This window comes from Stegodyphus dumicola, chromosome 2 (genome assembly GCF_044657685.1).
Source record: "Stegodyphus dumicola isolate Sdum_Otavi_A_Nest chromosome 2, ASM4465768v1".
In the NCBI taxonomy this organism is placed as follows: domain Eukaryota; kingdom Metazoa; phylum Arthropoda; class Arachnida; order Araneae; family Eresidae; genus Stegodyphus; species Stegodyphus dumicola.
The window spans coordinates 207,144,937-207,164,490 of record NC_140769.1 but is presented as its reverse complement, the minus strand read 5'-3'; positions in this window follow the sequence as shown (position 1 = coordinate 207,164,490).

Here is a 19,554-nt window from a genome sequence, read left to right as displayed (position 1 = left end):
GTAACTTTAAATATCAAATTTAGTTACTGAAGTAATTCAGTTACCTGCATTTGTTCTATTTAAATCACGGCCGGGTCACTATATAAGCCTCGCGTTAGCGATGCTTAGAAATATTAATTTACAGTCAATCACTGAAAAGGCGATTGAAACTGAAGGATATCAAATGTCTTCCGATATGTTAATAATTTGTGATTTTGATGTTATAATACGAGAAAGGATACTTTATCTATACTACAAGTACATTTCTTTCAAATATTGGCATTTTGCATAAAAACTACCACATTATTACAAATCGAAGCGCATATGAGTTATTGTGGCTGTTTATCAAATAATCATTAAATTTAGATATATCCGGTTTATATAAGCCGAACCTCAGTGTGTAATATTTAGAAAATTTGTTAAAATGTTGTATTTATCTAAGAGTTAAAGATGCAGTGAGAATGCATTAGAAAGTATGCCGAAAACAAAATATACTTGTAGGCTTTATTTATGTTAACTAACCAATTAATTTAATTTCTGGACCTGCACTGTTACCTCTATCCTGTTTTCCTGCCAATTTCGTTTTCCTGCCAGAATGCAAAGTAGTTTGCGTTTATTTTTATATAGTGAGATTTTCAGATTGTTTAGAAAGACCGTGTTCTGCCTGCTGAAGGCCAAGTTACTAGTTTGATGTTCTAGATATAAATTCCAGCCTTCGGCGCTGCCTTATTCTTGAAGATAGTACTTTCACGTCGGTGTTAGCTTAAGAGCCAACTTTCGCGTTTAAATTTCCCTGCGTAGCTTTTGGCTAACGGATTCTTAGATTCCATCTTAAATTTAAAATTCTACTTATAATTATATAAACCGGATATATCTAAATTTAATGATTGTTTGATAAACAGCCACAATAACTCATATGCACGCCGATTTGTAATAATGTTGTAGATTAATGCAAAATGCCAATATTTGAAAGAAATGTACCCGTAGTATAGATAAAATATCCTTTCTTGCCATAATGGCTGGCTGATTTGTAAGCACCATATATGCCTTCTGTTCAACTTACTTAGTTTTAAATAAAAAAATCTTTTACACCTTTCTTACGTTTCTGTTTCATATTAGACGTAGCGATAAGTCTCTTACATTCTTATTGAGGATTTTCCAGGAGTTGCATTTAGTAAAAGGCAAATTACTTATATACTTTAAAAATAGGTGAGGTTAAAATAGGTCATAATTTGAAGATTATGTAGAAAAGAGAATTTTAATGTTTCGTGTATTCTTTTAAATGAAAAAAAATTCAATCCGAACTTGAGAGAATTTTAATGTTGCATCATGTAATCGATTTATGGAAAAGAAAATATATAATGGTGTAACTTAAGCGGCAAAGTTAAAGAAAAGGAAGCCAAGAAGCATTTTAATTTTAGATGATAAATTTTAAAATTATATCTATTTTAAAAAGTCAAAAGAAAGTGGTTTTTTCTGCATAAATTTATCTTAGAAAGTTTTCGACAGCAAAGACATGAAATTTCATCAACTCTGCTCACAGACAGTAGTACATATTTAGAAATAAAAATAAATAACTTGAATATATTAGTTCTCTATAAATTAAACAATACCTATTACATTTTTAGCACAACACAATATTGGCTTGGAATTAAAAAATTATTAAAACATGGTAGACAATTAATTAGTGGTATAAAAGGGAAGGATCTAATATATAATTTCACAGATAATAATAACAAGATATTTATAAAGGTAAAATAGCTTACCGAGACCTAAGAATAATAAATTACAGCATCTTACCTGAAATCAGAAAAAAATACTTATTTTAGTATGTTATAATCAAAATAAAATATTAAAAAAATTTGCGTTTTACATTTCATTTTGCGAATGCTGAATTTCAACGACGACATGTTTTTATTTTGCTAGCAAATTTATGGCGTTACGAAATGTTTATTAACGTCAAGTAGAAAAACATAAAGAATTAATAAAAATCAAATGTATGTTCATACACAATGCTCTGTGAAATCTTTCAGTGCATCGCAATCTAAAAATAGTTTTCATGATTTAAAAATATTAAGCTGACACACACATATATATAACGCTTGATAAGGCACTGCACTGTAACGTCTTATATATATTACACTATAATTTTTAAATAGTATCGAGGAGCAGACAATGTTAAATTGGTCCATATAGGAAATTCATGATAAGACATTGCAGTGTAAGATCTTTTAGCTTATCACACTTTAACTAAAATACTCTTCAAGATCGGGAAATTTTAATGTTACGTATACAGACAGCACATGATAAGATTTACCAGTTGAATCATAGGTAATCTAAAATTTAAAAATGGTAACTTAACCTGTATATCTAATGCAGTTTTAGAAGATAGTTCGTTAGTTTATCAAAACTTTCAGCCCAAATTAAACTAATAGAAAATACAAAATTGTTATATTATTAGGTATTCTTGGTATAAAGATAAAAATTAAATGTAAGAAATGAAATATATGATTTCAAATGAGATGTGTCTATGCATTTTCATAGCCAATCACATGATCATGTTTGCTGTGTATCTTAAATTATAAAATAGGATATAGATTTGGATTTATTAAATTACGAGAAAGCACCAAAGCTTTATCAGCCTAAAGGAAGAAATGCCCTTGTGGAGGGCCTTTTTAAACGTAATTGGTTGATATTCAAGTTTCTATAAGATAAAAAAACATGTAAATCTCAATAAAACTTTTGTAAACATAAGTAAATAATTTCGAGTACTGAAACCTCTCTCTTAATAAGCAATCTGAACCAAAACCCTTTCTTCGTGACTCTCCATGTTAGATAACTGCACACTTTTGCTTCTACCTCTGTTGCCGCTAGGACGCTACTTCGCTCGCTTAGCCCCTGCTAGTTATTGTTCTAAAAATATAATCTTCATAAAATTGTGAGTTGCATAGTGCACTTACAATGATGATGTGAAATGAAATAGAATATCAGAAATAATTGCCAAGAATAAAATAGTATGTGTGGAATTTACGGCTACGCCTGTCCTCGAGTGTAATCTTTGTAACTACGCAGTAAAGCCTCTCGAATTTATTATAACGCAAAGAACCATCCCCAAACCCGTTTCAACTTTCGCGGAGTCATCCTTTAATAGGCGTAAATTTAGCTACTTTGATAAACAAATTTGAAAAGTTTGAAACGCACACGGATAGTTTTAATTTTTCAGTGATAATACTTTTTGAAAAGATTTGCTTGCACAAGCACTGTGTAATATCAGCAGTAACGAAATGTATCAGTAATGAATAATACATCAGTAATGAAATACTGTGTAATGTCATCAGTGCGAGATTTTTTTGCTATTATTGTAACATAAAAGTTATAAGGTTTAACTTAATTTTACTCTAAAACTACACGCTTGTTAACTTCCTTAAGGTATCGTAGATTTACGATCATTACTTTTAATCTGAAACTAACATAGCTGCTACTCTTGCCAAAATTCCCTCTCTTAACTTAAATTCTCACTAATTATTTAAAAACTACCTAATTTATAATTCTGATAGAACTGAAGGAACAAAGTACAGGATAGTTTTTACGTAAAATGAATGCATTAGTTAAATTAAACCTTAAGAGGAAATTTTATATTGATATGACCTGGATTCTAGGAGGAATTCGAATGCAAAATCTGATCATAAATAATTATTAAGAGCAAATGGATCGAAATATAGCAAAATTTATCTAGAGCCTTATAAGTTTTGTGACTGATAAAGGGAAAGAGAAAATTCCAAAGCTAATAAAATTTGATTTATAAATTTTATTTATTTTATAATATAATTTACTTTTCGATAAATTAATTTTTACAAATAATGAATTGAAATAATTAAATCTAAAACGTAGTGAATGGATTTTAACAAAAGTAATAAACTTAAAATCAATAAATTGAATTATATTTAGTTTTCTTACAAAATAAATTGCAAAGAAATAAGGTAAATTTATAAATTTAAAGGCTTAATTTAACTTACCTTAATAAAAGTCATATAACAACAACGACGAATTAAAAGAAGATAATTAGTACTGATAGAAATATTCTTTTTAATGCATTATTAGTTTCATTTTTTACAAGATGATTTGTAAGGAAATTAAAATAAGGTAAATTTACTAAATTTTATTGCTTAATTTAATTTACCTTGATAAAAAATTATTCAAGAACAATGACGAATTAAAAGAAAATAATCAGTACTGATGGGAAAAGCTAGAAATATTGACTTTAATGTGTTATTAGTTAAGTTTAATGAATATTTATAAAATAAATTTTAATCTATTAACAGTTAATATGTTGGAAGGGAAAATTTCAGCACAGATCCGGGAAAAGATACCTTACGCAACTGGGAAAATTTAAACCGTTTAGGAAACAGCTCGCAGTACAAATTTAAAGGCGTAATATGCAATTTAAAAAGGATTTATGAGGAATTCGTTATGTTTCTGATTTAAAACATCAGCATTTCTTTATATAGTGGAAAAAAAACGGTTCACCATTGCTAGCTCTTTGACAAAATTTAAGTTTGAATAATTTAAATTTCCTAAATTTTGATTCCGAAATAACTAAAACAATGAAAAGTAAATATTAATTATCAAATGTTAACGTTGCGTTAAAATAAAATTATTTGAAATGGGAAACTGAATTGCCAACCTAATAATATAATACTTCTTGATATTCTAATCCCCGTAAACCAACAGACATTCTAAGAATCATATGCTTAATAATCGTCCAATTTGATGTAACATAAAACAAACAAAAATTATAAAATAAATCTCTTTAAAAATGACATTAATTTATATTAAATGGATGTTAAAGCCAAGATTTTACGCACTGACAAAAATATAACAAATAAAAAGTATGAAAAATGCAAAACTTCATTTTGCGATATCCTTCCGCACAATAGTTTCAACGCAAAATCCACCGGACTTTTCACTCATCTGCGAGCGGAAGTCAGTAGACGGCGCTGTCAAAAATGCGCAAAAAATGAGTTATTGGAAAAACCAACGGAACTTATTGATAATGCAGCTTGGGATTCTGGAACGCTGCCAAGCGCAGGAGTTCCGGGAAATGGACTTATATCTATGATATCTGTTTTAACTTTGTTACGTTCGTTTTTAGAGCAAAAAATCTATTTGTAGGTAGGATATTTTATTAACGACGAATCCATTGAGCGAAATTTTTGGCTTGTTAAAAAGGCCGTTATACGAAAATGGTGAATAAGAAAAATCGCTTTTTGCACTTGTAATGTATGATTATCAGGTTTATGAAGAAAATCCAAACTCAAAATATTTTGTAAACGTAAACTGATATATTATATGAATACAAACCTTAAACGAAGCTCTTGATAAACTAATTCCACAAATATAGGGTTAGTATAAAAGAAGTAGATAGATTAAATATTTATAAATCGAAAAGAAATATTTCCGTAAAGAACCATTTAGTACCATTTTACGGAAGAAATCTTTATGACTTTCTCGTTTCCTTTATATTCATGACATCGGCATCATGTGAGCGATAGACGAGCGATATAGCCGCTACTTAAGTAGGAAAATGTTTCTGGGTGCATAAATTTGAAAAAACGAATATTTTTATTACTGTGCAGAGTCGATTTAGAAGACGGTATAGATGACATTGGATTGGCCATTCGACAGATCAGAATATACCTCTAATATCAACCAACCAAGAAGGCCAAGTTTAACAAGACCAGGAAGTTTCGAGTTTAACATCGTGTGACTATATCTTATGGAAATAGATCAAGGATCAAATTTCTGTTTCTACTCTTCGTATAAGTTTAGGTGATTTTAACAACGCATCACAACTGCTTTTGCAACTATTGACATGAACATGTTGAAGCATTGAGAAGAACTCGATTATCGTATTGATATCTTCATGTCTTGTAAGAGGTCATACAAAGAACATTTGTAACGCAGTCATGTAAATTTTAGGATATATTTTTTTAACCGTGCAAATATTCAGGTCGTGCTATTGAAACGTTTTCTATGAAAGCTCGAAAATGTTAATTTTTGTAAGTTAAGACTTTATATATTCAATGTTTCAAAACATAGTAGAAGATGAACAAAATATTTGCATAATTCATTTTGAATTTAAGTTTCAGAATGTACTATACTGCTATTTCAAAAAGACTTTTCTATGTCTGAATATCCATCTTCTTGTAAAAACATCAGTAAGAGAAATATGAAAAATCATAACTTTTCTCTGCTTTGTGATTATCATGATATGTGGAAAATCATAACTTTTCTCTGCTTTGTGATTATCATGATATGTGAATTTCAAAACTGTATTTAATGCTTTGGCAAACACACCATATATTTTTAGATAAACCTCCTTCCTCGGCACTTTGTTGACAGCAATTTGATTTCCCGTTTCCTAGCTCATCTTAAGCTTCCTTCAACAAATTTCATCTTCAAGATGTGTGGCTAGAGAATCACTCGCAACAAGATTTTAAATATTCAGAGTGGTTAATGTGCAGGCAAGCCTCCACATTATTCAGCGTCAGGTGTGCTAACCGCAGACGAAAAAGATTGCAACAACCGGTTTCTCTTTCTCCTGCTGCTGAGGTTCGGAGGTGTAGGACGGCCTCTGGCTGTTCTCATTCTGGCCGATGCGGTGTACCCTTTCTTGAAGAAAACTGTGCTACATAACTTCCTGGTCCCGAAGAAAAGGTCATGCTGTTCTGATTACTTTTGAATGAGAAACTCAGAGCCACCTTAGATAGCATTCTAATCACATATATGCATACTGCATTATGGGATGTATCTAACTACTGGCGATCCCTCCAAGGGCGGAGCGGTGAACTCGCTGAACACTGTTAGTTTAACCTGGGTTCAAATCAAGTCAAGCAGGCTGGTTGCATGGAAGCTTTTGAAATTTTCCACATATGTAACGTGAACATGAGTCATATTCACTTGAAAACCTTTCACGACGACATCCTTCCCGTAAGAGCCCCACCAGTTGCCGAGTGCCTAAGAGCGATGAATACTAAAATTCGATCCCATGTGAACGAACCGGTTTCCCTTAGAACATCCTGCACGAAGGCATACCTCGTCTTATGCAGATTGCCCTTGAGTGCTTTGGTGCATATTTGATAACCTAACCCTCTCCATAGTCTCATAGTTCTCGAGTTTGTTTGCCTTAATCAGTTAACTTAACCAAACTATTTGTTTTGTGTTATTGAACGTTCATTGTATTACGTAAAGTAAATAATAAAATGTTGCTTCATATCTTTTTTTGCGCTAATTTATTAGATAAGAAAGAAGTCATCTCTTAATGCCTTTATGAATACTAATGAATAAATTTAGTTTCATACTATGATTTAAAATATATGAGTTGAAATTATAGAATTTTATGATAGTCACTCTTTAACGTAAATATTATTAGTTTTACTAAGCTTATAAAATTGCTTCTTGTTGAAAAATTAAATGCTTTAGTTCATGCAGTATAATATTTTAAATTTAGATCTTTTTAGCTCACGGGATTAAGTTACCTGAACAGCAAGTTTTCACGTTAATGTTAGCATGAACACAGGAAGCATAAAATTATTGCTTTTAATACGCTTAGAGGCTATCGGAGATTTAATTCTATGTTATTTATTCTGTTTCATAACTTCAAGAATATTCTTATCACGAATTTAATTTTTATTCAGGATGAGTTGAGTAGTGGCATGTAAATAAGACATAGAAGTTCTACAACGCATTTTCGCTGTTAATGTTCATTCAAACATATAATACACAGGGTATCTCCTTTAGCAATATATATGGAATTGCTGGGTCAACTTCATTTCGTAAGAAAAACGCTCGAAAAAACCTTGTCCTATAATGAAAAAGTGAAAAATGCTGTTCACATGTATTTCTAGAGATTTCAGAGATGCGAAGATGACTGCATTTTAGAAAATGACGTCTACGATGTTTAAGGAAATATAGGTACCGCGGGGGGATTTTACATTTTCAATTTCGTGAATTTTAGAGCATTTTTAAGACTCTGTGAAAAACAGCTGTTTTACATGAATACCACGAATTTCATATTTTATACATAAGTTTAGATTTCCGTCACAAATGATAGATTATGTTAAACACTTACATAATTTTTTGCTTCTTCCCTTTAGATAATCGACCCCCAAAGTAATCCTATTCCAAATTCCAAACTAGAAGATTGCACTGCGAATTACCTTAATGTGTGGACTTGTAGAATAATGAGGAAATGAGTTCCCGACTTTCTTGCATTGCAACATTTTACATATTATGCAATTTCGACAAAATACTTCGATACAGAACGTCCTTTAAAAAAATGTTTTACTTAATGAAGCAAATAAACGCATGCATATTATGATGTACAGATTAAAAGGTACAGATAATGTACACATTGTTCCCTTCTACGAGTTCGCAGATTTGGAGTGATTCATGACAACATTTGATGAAAAATCAAGCACAATTTTATTCGTCAATATTACGCAGGAGAGTTCCAAAGACACGACAGTCGAAAAACTACGTTAAATACGCTGAAACGATCAGCAGCACAGCCTTCAGGCTATCACAGTGAAGACAGCTTTACGGCAAAGCACTAAAGTACAGCTTCCGACTCGGTCGATCGTTCTAGAGGTATGTCTGAACTCAAGACACTACTATTAAACTCAACATACTACAGATAATCTCACGATACCCTGCTACTCCGCGTACAGGAAGGGTATTTATAGCTCTTTCCCACCTTCGAGAACATTCGCCCGGAAACTTCTAAAAATTCGTTTTAGAATGTTTTCGCCCCGTCTATGGCATATCATCAATTTTGTCGCCAAACGGGCGATTTCGCTCCAAATTTGGCAACCCTGCCTTTCTTTGCCATTTTCTGGTAACCCTAACCTCGCTTTGCGGAGAAGCTATCTTACCGCAGCTGGGTATTTCGTAACAATATTATAATTTACAGATTTAAAAAGATTAACTTTTAAAATTGTAATCTTGTAGTGACCATAATGAGTAAATTCACAGAACTACATTGCTGTGTAAACATAAATTTTAACTAACAATATATGTAACATAATTTTTATTTACTGAGTTATTACTTTTAACCAGTTGTTTGTGCAGCTGATTCGTTAATAGTATACCCGTTTATCTAAGTATAGTTTAAACTCTTGTTTAACAACATTTTTAGCGAAAACTCGTGAAACTGAACGTGTTGCTAATTTTTGCTTTTCACTACACGAATTTGGAATTTACCGATTTCGTATCGTTATTCTTGGATTCCCATTTGTTAAAATGTGTTTTTATCGAAAAATAAAAACTGAACGTACCTACTATCTTCTGCTAGTTTTCATCAAACATCCTAGAAACAAAAGAAACACTTCTTAGAATTTTCGTCTGCACTTCCAGGTGCATTCCTTGCTTGATCGAATATTATATTTAAAGTAATAGTTAGGTTATTTGAATATAACAAAGCATACGACGGCTATTTAACTAGGAGAGAAATGCCGCCGTGAAAGAAAGCCTAAAGAAAGTTGGTTCTTACTCATGTCACACTTGGGGAAACCAAATCATTCCAACCAGCCGAAAATCAACCGCTCGCATAGGATCGAACCCAGGTCAAAACTGTTCGTGGTCATAACTTTTCAACCACTGGTGATACAAATTTAAAGTTATTATTAATTAGAAAAACATTGTTACTTGTGTTTAAATCTCGTATGAAGATTACGTATAAAAATTACGAATGCTAAGTCTTTAATCACGAAGGCAACAGCATAGAAATAAGAGAAATATTTCTTAAAATTTACATCTGCATTTCCTATTGTATTCTTTATTTCATCAGATATGATATTTAATGTAGGATAATTGATTTGAAAAGCGTTATTGCTTGTGTTTAAAATTCCTATAAAGGTATTCAGTCGCATTAAATTTATCTGATAATTTCCAGAAGCTCTAGTTATGTTTAGAAAATATAATACTTATTGTTTTCAGCAGAAAAGTCACGTTTGTCTCGAATGGGATTTTAGTCTCAAAGCGGCAATTTACGTTGAATCACTAAAAACGATGTATGATTTTTCAAAATCTTGCCACCAAATATTATCACCTTCTGTTATACTTAAAGAAATTAAATAATAAAGAATCTGCATATATGTATGTATACTTCTCGCATTGCGAAAAAATAACGATACCTAGAGCCATCAAATTTTAAATAACGTAGTCCTCCATCCGAACAAGAGCACCTGGAAGCCCGGATTTGGAATTTGGGATTTGTTTTATTATCTGTTTCATATTCTCAAAACTTTAACGAATTTTTGAATTAAATATTCCACAAACTCAAACAGTAGCAAAACTGTACGCAATAAAACATTCTTATCTCTAGCGCGCAAGACTGTCTGTCGGGAATTCTAAAGATATGCTGTTTTGAAATAATTTGTGATTTTGTTGTTAAATAGAATTTTACGTGGCGTAAACGCCAAGAATGTGATATTTAATAAATAAAGTAAACACACAAAATGTTAATAATAAAAAGACGACGAAAAGTTTTGTAAAGCCATCTTAGTACGAAAACTGAACATTGATATGATAAACTGAGAAAAAAACTGAAAAACAAAAAAATGCATGCCAATACTTAAAACTGCATCGGCGTTCTAAACGTATACTGTTATGTTGCTATTGAAATTTTTCTAATTTTGCTGTTGAATTGTATATGACGTAAATGCGAAGAAAATGATGTTTAATAATAAAGCTAAAAAGACAAAAACAAATAGGTTAGTAGGCGTGAGTGTAACAATAGATCTATAGAATGTCAGGTCAGCAAATATGATATTAAAGTCAAATGATTAATTATGTTTAAAATTCCTATGAAGGTCTTCAATCCATAATATTTAAACCCACGTAATTGATCTGGAAAGCTTTATTATTTGTGGTTGGGATTCCCTTACAGTACATTTTAAATTAAACTTCTAATTTCTAGGGGCTTTATTCACGAAAGCAAAATGCATAAAAACAAGAGAAATAGTTATTGCAATTTACATCTGCTTCTTCCTCTTGCATTATTTACTTGATTAACTATAATAAAACAGACAATTAATCTGACAAGCACTGATACACGCGTTGCAAATTCCTGTGGATATTTTTAGTCCATGTTAAATTAAACTTATAACTTCTACAGGCTATAAACGCGTAGGAAAAGTAAAGTGTGAAACTGTGTTATATCATAAAAACTAATGAAATATTTCTTTAGTTAGCCCTTGCATGGTCTGCATTACATGGTAGATGAAATAGAATATTTTAAATACAGTAACTGATCTGAAAAGCACTGATTCTTGTGCTTCAAATTACCAAGTAAATTCCTTCAGGCCATTTTAAATTAAATTTATTTCTAGAGGCTCTTATCACGAAGAAAAACGTAATGCATAATATCATTTAATTTTTTTTTAACTAAACGTTACTGAAAAAAATGAACTAATTCTTATAAATTGCGCTTGCCTTTCCTATTGCATTCCTTACGGCAATAAATACAGTATTTAAAGTTAAATAATGTATTTGAAAAGCATTCATATTAGTACTTCAAATTCCAATGAAGGTCTTCATCTCTCGTTAGATTAAACTTATAATTTCCAAAGGTTCTAATCAGGAAGGCAACGTTAGAAATTTATAGCTCTCAACGCGCTGTTCATCAGCATTAAAATTACCCCTAAACACACTTTAACCCTTCTTGATGTACCACTTCTCATCCCTAACCCCTAATGTCGGAGGCTACTGCATCTGTTCTGCAAACACCCATTCATAACTGAACGACACATTGACAACATTGTTCCGAAGCGAATCTATGAGACGTCAAGTGATGGAGCCATCAAGACAACAATCCCCCTCTTGATGACGACGCTGAGCCAAGTTTGTGCCATTTGCATAAAATTATGTCGCAGACCCCCGAGTTCGAAATAAAGACGGACACCCGAAGCTGGGTTTAATTTGGAAAAAAAAATCCAATATTTCGGAAACTCTAATGGCACTCGTAATGATGATGAGATTCTGCAGATAAATGTGGACTCTTTCCAGCAGTGGAAGTTGTAGTTATTAATCTAAATCCGTCTTTGCCGAAAGTGTACAGGTAGGATGATTAGTGCGAATAAAAGTCTGTAGCTGTAAGTATATGGAAAGTTCGTGGACTTCGAATGTTAGAGCTCCATTCGAAATTAGAGTTCCTTTAAACGCATAAATTATTCTTTTTTAACGTATCGTAATGTCAGTCTATTTTACACATTACGATTTAAAGGAAATATCTTGAGACGATATGGGTTTGAAACGCAAAACGTATATTTGACTGGAGAGCCATTTCAACAGATTTTAATACTAAACTAATTCTTCTAAATAATTTTTATTACTTTCATACTAATATTTACTTTACTGTCTTTTAATTTTGCGTCACCTCCCATTTTTTTTTATCTGAGGTAAGGTCTACACTCGGTTTATGCTGTGCCCTACAAAATCGACTGCTGCAAATCAGGGTCTGATTTAAAAGGAGCAAAATCTCTGACGGAAAGTCATCGTCATTGAAATATTTTCATTGTAAAAAATAACATTAATGGAAGTTATAAAAGGAAATAATTTTATGATTTCAATAATTTGTTGTGACTTATCTCACTTGTCTGACAGTAACATCAGAACAAGCCCATGAAATTCATCGCGGCAAGGAATGCAAGACTGCAACTGTCGATGGCAAGAGCTTTGAGTATCATACAGGTGACAGTACGATTTTTCTCAGTTTCGCCCTCAATTTTGATGAAAGGTACTCCAGAGGGACACGTCCGAGAGTCTCCCTTCCCTTTTCCCCTACCAGCAGCCTCTCTACAGGACTTTCGCCTCACCGCATATTTAAAGTGCCCCCATGCAGCACAGACACTATACATTTACAAACATCCATGCCTTTTTCGAGATTCGAACCCGGGCTCTTTAGTAAGGCAGTCATCGTCGCTTACCATTATCCCGGTTGGGCGGCTGTTTTCATTTAAAGATATTTAAGTAAAATAATTACACGTAACTTTGCTATAGCATTGTGTTTTTATGGTTAAGCTTATTACATGATGTATAAAAGAGAAAAAGAGAAGTTTATGCATTTTGATCCAAGGTCATATTAATTTTTTCTAAAAAAATCTGTGACTAAAAGGAGAACTAAAAGTTTTCTAACAGATTTAATTAGAGATTTAAACTAACTCAACTAAAACGATGAGACAAAATTATTTAAAATTATTGCAATTAAATTGCCTATCATATTAGTAAGTAAGCACATAATCACGCTTTCAATAACCAGAATAATTTCATGTTTACATGATATCATGAGCTTCAGATGTGATGGTCATACAATAGTATAAAACGAACTGCAGAAGTTAGCTTTAATTTAGAAATCGAAGATTTTTTTCAAACAATATGAGTTGCCATTGGAAGTGTGTGACAAAGATTCGGTGCCATGTTTTCGAAGAAAGTTATTAAAAGGATAAAACACGTAAACTAAAATTTCGTTCCAGTATGACATCTTATATTTTGGCCAGCTACAGTCGGGGAAAAAGTATTTGAAATTGTACAGATTTTAAATGTAACAGAAGAATTTATAAAGCCTAAGGCTAATTTGTACTTGCTTAAATCAGGCACTGCATTAACCCATTAACCGCCAAAATTACAAGGAATGTTTCTTTTCTCATGAAAATAATCACAAATATTAAATTAAGCATTTGTAACATAAATTTACATTGAAAATTAAAAAAAAAATGCTCTTACCTGTGGAAAAAGCGAGTGTTGCGTTCGCGCAACGTCAGCGGAATAAGACTACGGATGTTTAGTGAATGGGATTGTACTCGTGTGATGTTTCTTTTGAATGGAGCGCAGGATTTCTTTTTAGCTGTATAACGTTTTATAAATCTACAAATCACTTTACTTGTAATTAATTTAATATTAAAATATATATTGTATTTCTTTTACAAATGCAGATTATTTCATTTGAAAGATTCAAGCATGAAAAGTTTGATTACAATCATGATGTAAAGTTACATTACATACTTATAAACCGATTACAACTGTAATAAAAAATCTGTATTTAATCATCAGCCTATTAAAACTGAAATAAAATCCCTTATTTAAGCAGAATTTAACCTATTAAAACGGTAATGCTAATTATTTCACACGGGTACAGGAAGTGATTATTTGACAAAGCATTCTTTCGGAACCATAAAATTTTACTTCCAAAGCGAAATTTCAATATTCTCACAGGCGTAAGATAGCTTAAGCCCAGATTCTTCGATATTTTATGCATTCAAAATTAACCTTGAATTAAAATTATGTATATATATAGTATGAAGCTTTCGATAAGAATATGCAGTATGTTTCAATTCCACGGTTACGAACTTTGGAAAGTAATATGGTGCACCCAAATGATTCGGAATCGCAGAACAATGTTAGGTCAGAAAAACCTCGTAGTAGATCTCGGTGGACGTAGCGTTCTTGCAAGAAAACTTCGTTTCACACACAGACGCAGAGGTAGAAAGATGGATAATCAATCGAACTTCCAGATAGTCAATAAGCATTTGATAAATGGGATCGCTTATACTTTATATTTGGCCAACAGGTTAGCGATCATGGTGGGCCGATGGACTGTCCTGCTCGATCGACGGACATAAGCTCGACAGGCCTTGATTATTTCTTCCGGGGATATACGGAAACATTGCTATATGACAGCCTCAAGGAATTGATTGCATATATCACAGAATCTGCTGGGGAAGTCCGAGACTTGCCCTGAATCTTCCAGAATATTCGGAATTCTATGCGTTGGAGATGAGGTCTACATTACAGCTCCTGGAACACACTTAGACCACCTTCTTTACCCTCTGTTACATTTCTGAATATATATTTATTATTACAATTAATATTAACTTTACCGAGTCTTTTCATATCGGGTGTTTTCTGTGTATACTACTGTATACATATGCCATTTTCGATCTTATGTTGCTATGTGATTCTGAGTCATTTCGATACACTTAACTCCTTTACAAGTTTGTAATCCTGCTACTGAAACGTTCTGTATGTTTATAATTTAATGCATGGCAAACTTAGTAAACGCATGATCAAAATGGTATTAACATAAACAAATAATGAATAAGATTAAGAAACGCTGTTTCGAGAACTTCCGCGGGAAAAGGTTAACAAACATGAGTCAATGAAAACATACAGACATGCTTTTATGCTAATTGGTGATAAGAAAGTAAGCAAAAGAAATCCTCCCCACATACGCTTAACACCCTAAATACTTATTCCTTAATTAATAAAATGAAATAAAAAGAGCGGAACATTAACACGGGAAAGGAAGAAAGCGAAAGAAATGTCTGATGATTCTAAAAAATCCGGAACTAAATATAAGATAAATAAATCCTGCTACTCCGCATACAGGAAGGATATTTATAGCTCTTGACCACCTACGAGAACATTCTCGAGGAATCTGCAAGTAATTCGTTTTAGAATTGTCAAAATTGGTACTTTTGGTGATATTTCAATGGGGACCGACTAACGTACACATACCGAACATACTATAAGACAAATAATGAACGCACTTAATACGATAGTAAATTAGGATTTGATTTAAATTCTGATTAAACTCATATCACTGTTAAAGACCATTCTATGTCAAAGAAAAAATAACGTATTTTCATATTATATCTTAAATCTCTTCTTGTATAGCATATTGCTCGTGAATTATTTTACACTTACAGAATTCTGAAAGTGCTGTAAATATCTCATGACTTTTCTAATGGCTAGTTTTATATTACCCTTAAATATATGGGAAAAATTACACTTTTATCATAAGACATGCCAATAACTATACCAAGAGCTATATGAACACAGTGAACCCTCTCTACCATCGGTTTGTTGTGATTAGAAACAACTGCGCTATTATTGCAACTTCAAGTTGATGTTTTTAAAATCAAGACATTCCGAAACCTAATTTCTTCTGCTTGCAGTCATGCTAAAATTTAAAAAATACGATATTTACAAAACAAAGCATTACAGCTTCTTAAAGCGAGCTTGTAGACCAGCTATAAATAAAACGTTAACTCACAACAAGCAGCACACGAGCAATAAAAAGAAGGTCAGGATCGACACGTTGAGGGCCTAGGTTTAAAAAATTCTCTTTTCGAAATTCGATTCTCGCACGTTATTTAAATTCGCTTCATTTGCACTTTCTGAGGAAGCAAACAGATGAAACAAATGAAGTGTAGGAAAAATGCATTGCAAAAGAATTATGTGTTAATTAAAACAAATCTTACACATGAAGCAAGTTAAATTTCTAATTTCTTTTATTAATATTAATAAAGGAAATATAGAAGAGTGAAAAACATGAACTCAATATTTAAATGAAATGCTCGAGAAATGACGCCAATAAAATATTAGTATCTTAAGTTTGTATTGAATTATGAAAATTATATTGTGGTATACTTGGAAACTTAATCCAGCGTTGTTAAATTATGTATGCATTTTACTTAATGAAAGTAAACTGGAACTTAGATTACGAACACATTACATAAAAAAATCACCTGGTATAATATTTGGCGTCTTGAAGTACATTCCAGATAACAACATATATTTTCAACGGTGTTTCAAAAAATTTTCAAAGATTTAGCAAATAATATTCAAAGGAGCGATGCTAGCCTATTAACACTTGAGACCACTGGGAATATTGTTCTAATACTTTGCTATTCGACGCCCAGACAGGAATATGGTTAGTGACTCTGACTGCCGTACCGAAGGGCCCGGGTTTGAAACCCGGAGAAATCAGGGATGTAAATCGTAAAAGGCAGCTGCAACCCGTCTATTAGTTACCTCAATTATAAAGCGACCACCGCTTTTGGTCTTTGTGATGGTCAACGCCTACAATGGCTAGTGCCCGACATCAGGGAAAAAAGTATTTTCCTTTGCTTAACTTCAATTAACGCATTAAAATAAGCTTAATGAGAAGGAATTGCGACAGTTTCAGAAGAAGCAATAAAAGCTGATTATGGAAAAATGTTTTAAGATGAAATGTAAAAGATGATCTTAATTCTTTGATCCGTAAAAGTTGTGCAAAATGGGCTAGGATGCAATGTTTTTATGTAGCGATAATTACCCTATAAAAGTGTCAGGAAGATATACCATAAGTACTCTCAATGACACATACTTTCACAACATTTTAAGACATTGACAACAACGAATTACTTCAGATAAATTTCAAGTCAAACGGAGGCACAGTGTGTCTGATAGCAGAATAGAGTGGCACTGCGAGTCAAAGAAAATATTTAAAGAAATGCTCGAGGAAGAGCGTTAACTGATGTTTTTATAGAAGGGAAATCCTCGTCCAAATATTAAGATCTTACCCGTGGTCCAGGAACGGATTAATACCTTTTAGATTATTTCTTACGGGGAAAATAATTTCGGTTTATGAACACTTAGGCTTCCAGGAACGACTTACATTCCTGAACTAAGATTTTACTTCGTATGAATTTTTATTTAATCGACAGACAAAAGCTGTATTTTGGCAAAACAAAACTCAATTTAATTTGATCTAAAGACTAGGCAAAATTTCTTGGAATGTCGATGGAATTATCTTCTCGTACAGAGCTTGAAGTCTAGAATGTTATATTAGTACACACAGAGTAGAATCAAACCAAAACATTTATTTGTACCTAATCTAAAAGTTGCAGAAGAAGATAAATTAACTTTCCTTCTTCCGCTCCTAGACAGACAGCAATGATTCCAATTCTTTAGAAGTGGAAATTTACATTTAAAGATTATAAATTTACATTTATAATATATGTATAAATGTAAATTTATAATCTGGCTCTGCTACCCGGAAATTACTAAATTATTTTTAATCAGAAAAACATTCATCAGCTCATAGAAGAATGCTAAACGCAGAGAGCTATATAATTTCAAGAATGTAGGCTGAAGTTTCAAACCTTCACTTTAAACTTGGATTCCCTATCCTTATTTGACCTTATTTAATTCAACAGAAGAAATAATGTTCTAATTAAAACAAATCCGACAGCCTTCTGCTGCTAATATTTTGCGAATCATCACTTTTGAAGATTTTCCAGCCTTTTGATAATTTCTATATCGCTTGTGTTTGAGACATCTGAATTTTCATCTGCACCATTGTGTTTAGCAATTTAAACTAGATATAAGGGACGAAAAACTTCCTGATGAAATCCAACATTTGGTAAGTGTTGAGCAATAAGCGATACTTGTTGGGTATTGATCCTTTCTCCTCTTGTTCTCAAAAATCTTTCTGTATTAAGAAAACCCAGGAATGCTAATTAAAAGCTTAAATAAACTCTTTTACGGCTATCGCTCGGAAACAAAATAATTTAATTGCTGGCAACATTTCACTCAGCTATCTGCAGTCGAAATTCGAAACCGAAATAATTAAAGGAGCTAATGTCTCAATTAAACAGGGGACATCAAAAGAAAGAATGAAGACAACTCTTTTTTTTCTTTCGTTGAAAAATTTAATCTCATTGAAGTTTACGTTTCCTTGGTAATTAACTGAGCAATTGGAATCAATTGATCCTAATGTGAGCTATTTGTTAGTTTTGGCTGCAAGAAAAATTAGTTTTGAAGAGCTAACGTTTCTTGCAACGCAAGATAAATGCAATTTTTCTTACGTTTCAAATGAGAAAAGTGCAGTGAAACCGCACCTGTGTTTGGAAAGTTCGGTAAATTAGCATTTAAGGGTAAGGAGGTTTTCCCTGGTAGAGAAGATTAAAAAGTTTTAAAAATAAACAATTGAAAAACAGTTAGGTTGCCTAATAAACATGAATAAATTTTGTTAAAGACAGCGTGTAATAATAAAAAATAGTTGTATTTCAAGTTTTATACATTTGGATCAGACCTGTACTAGCTGTGCTGTGCTTCAGCGCTGCCTCTGTGTGAAGGCATGCGCACTTTGGGATTATGTTAACATTACATTTATTATGTTAATTGTATAGTTATCTCGAAATACATGTTTATCGATATACTTTTATAATGGAAATTTATATATCGATATATGTAAAGATAGAGAGAGATTATGCACATGTAGTTCATTAAATGGAAGAAAGGGAATCAAATTTTTTAAATCCATTAATTTCTAGCTAGCTGTTTCATAAAAATATATAAATAAGCAAGCAAATAATCATAAAAATTTCATTTTTACTCCAGAGCCTTATGGCTAAAAATCAAAATTTTAAACAATGAAATAATTAAAAATGCCAAGCAAAAATATGATGGAGTGATAGTTGTTGTATATGATAGGTTGTTGTTCTTCATTACAGAGTAGACCATAATTATTATAATCTTAGTGCTTTTCTGAATTCGTTTTTGGATCAATTTTATTAAATTTTAGATTTTTGAAAAGGTAAAATACACATTAATAATGATATTGTTACAGGGCTTCATAATAATACTTATTATCATACTCATAATCCTACTTAATATTTTTTTCCATAACCCTCGATATACAAAAAAACCAAATCTTTACTCATTTTCTCCTTCATTGGTCTTAGATATATA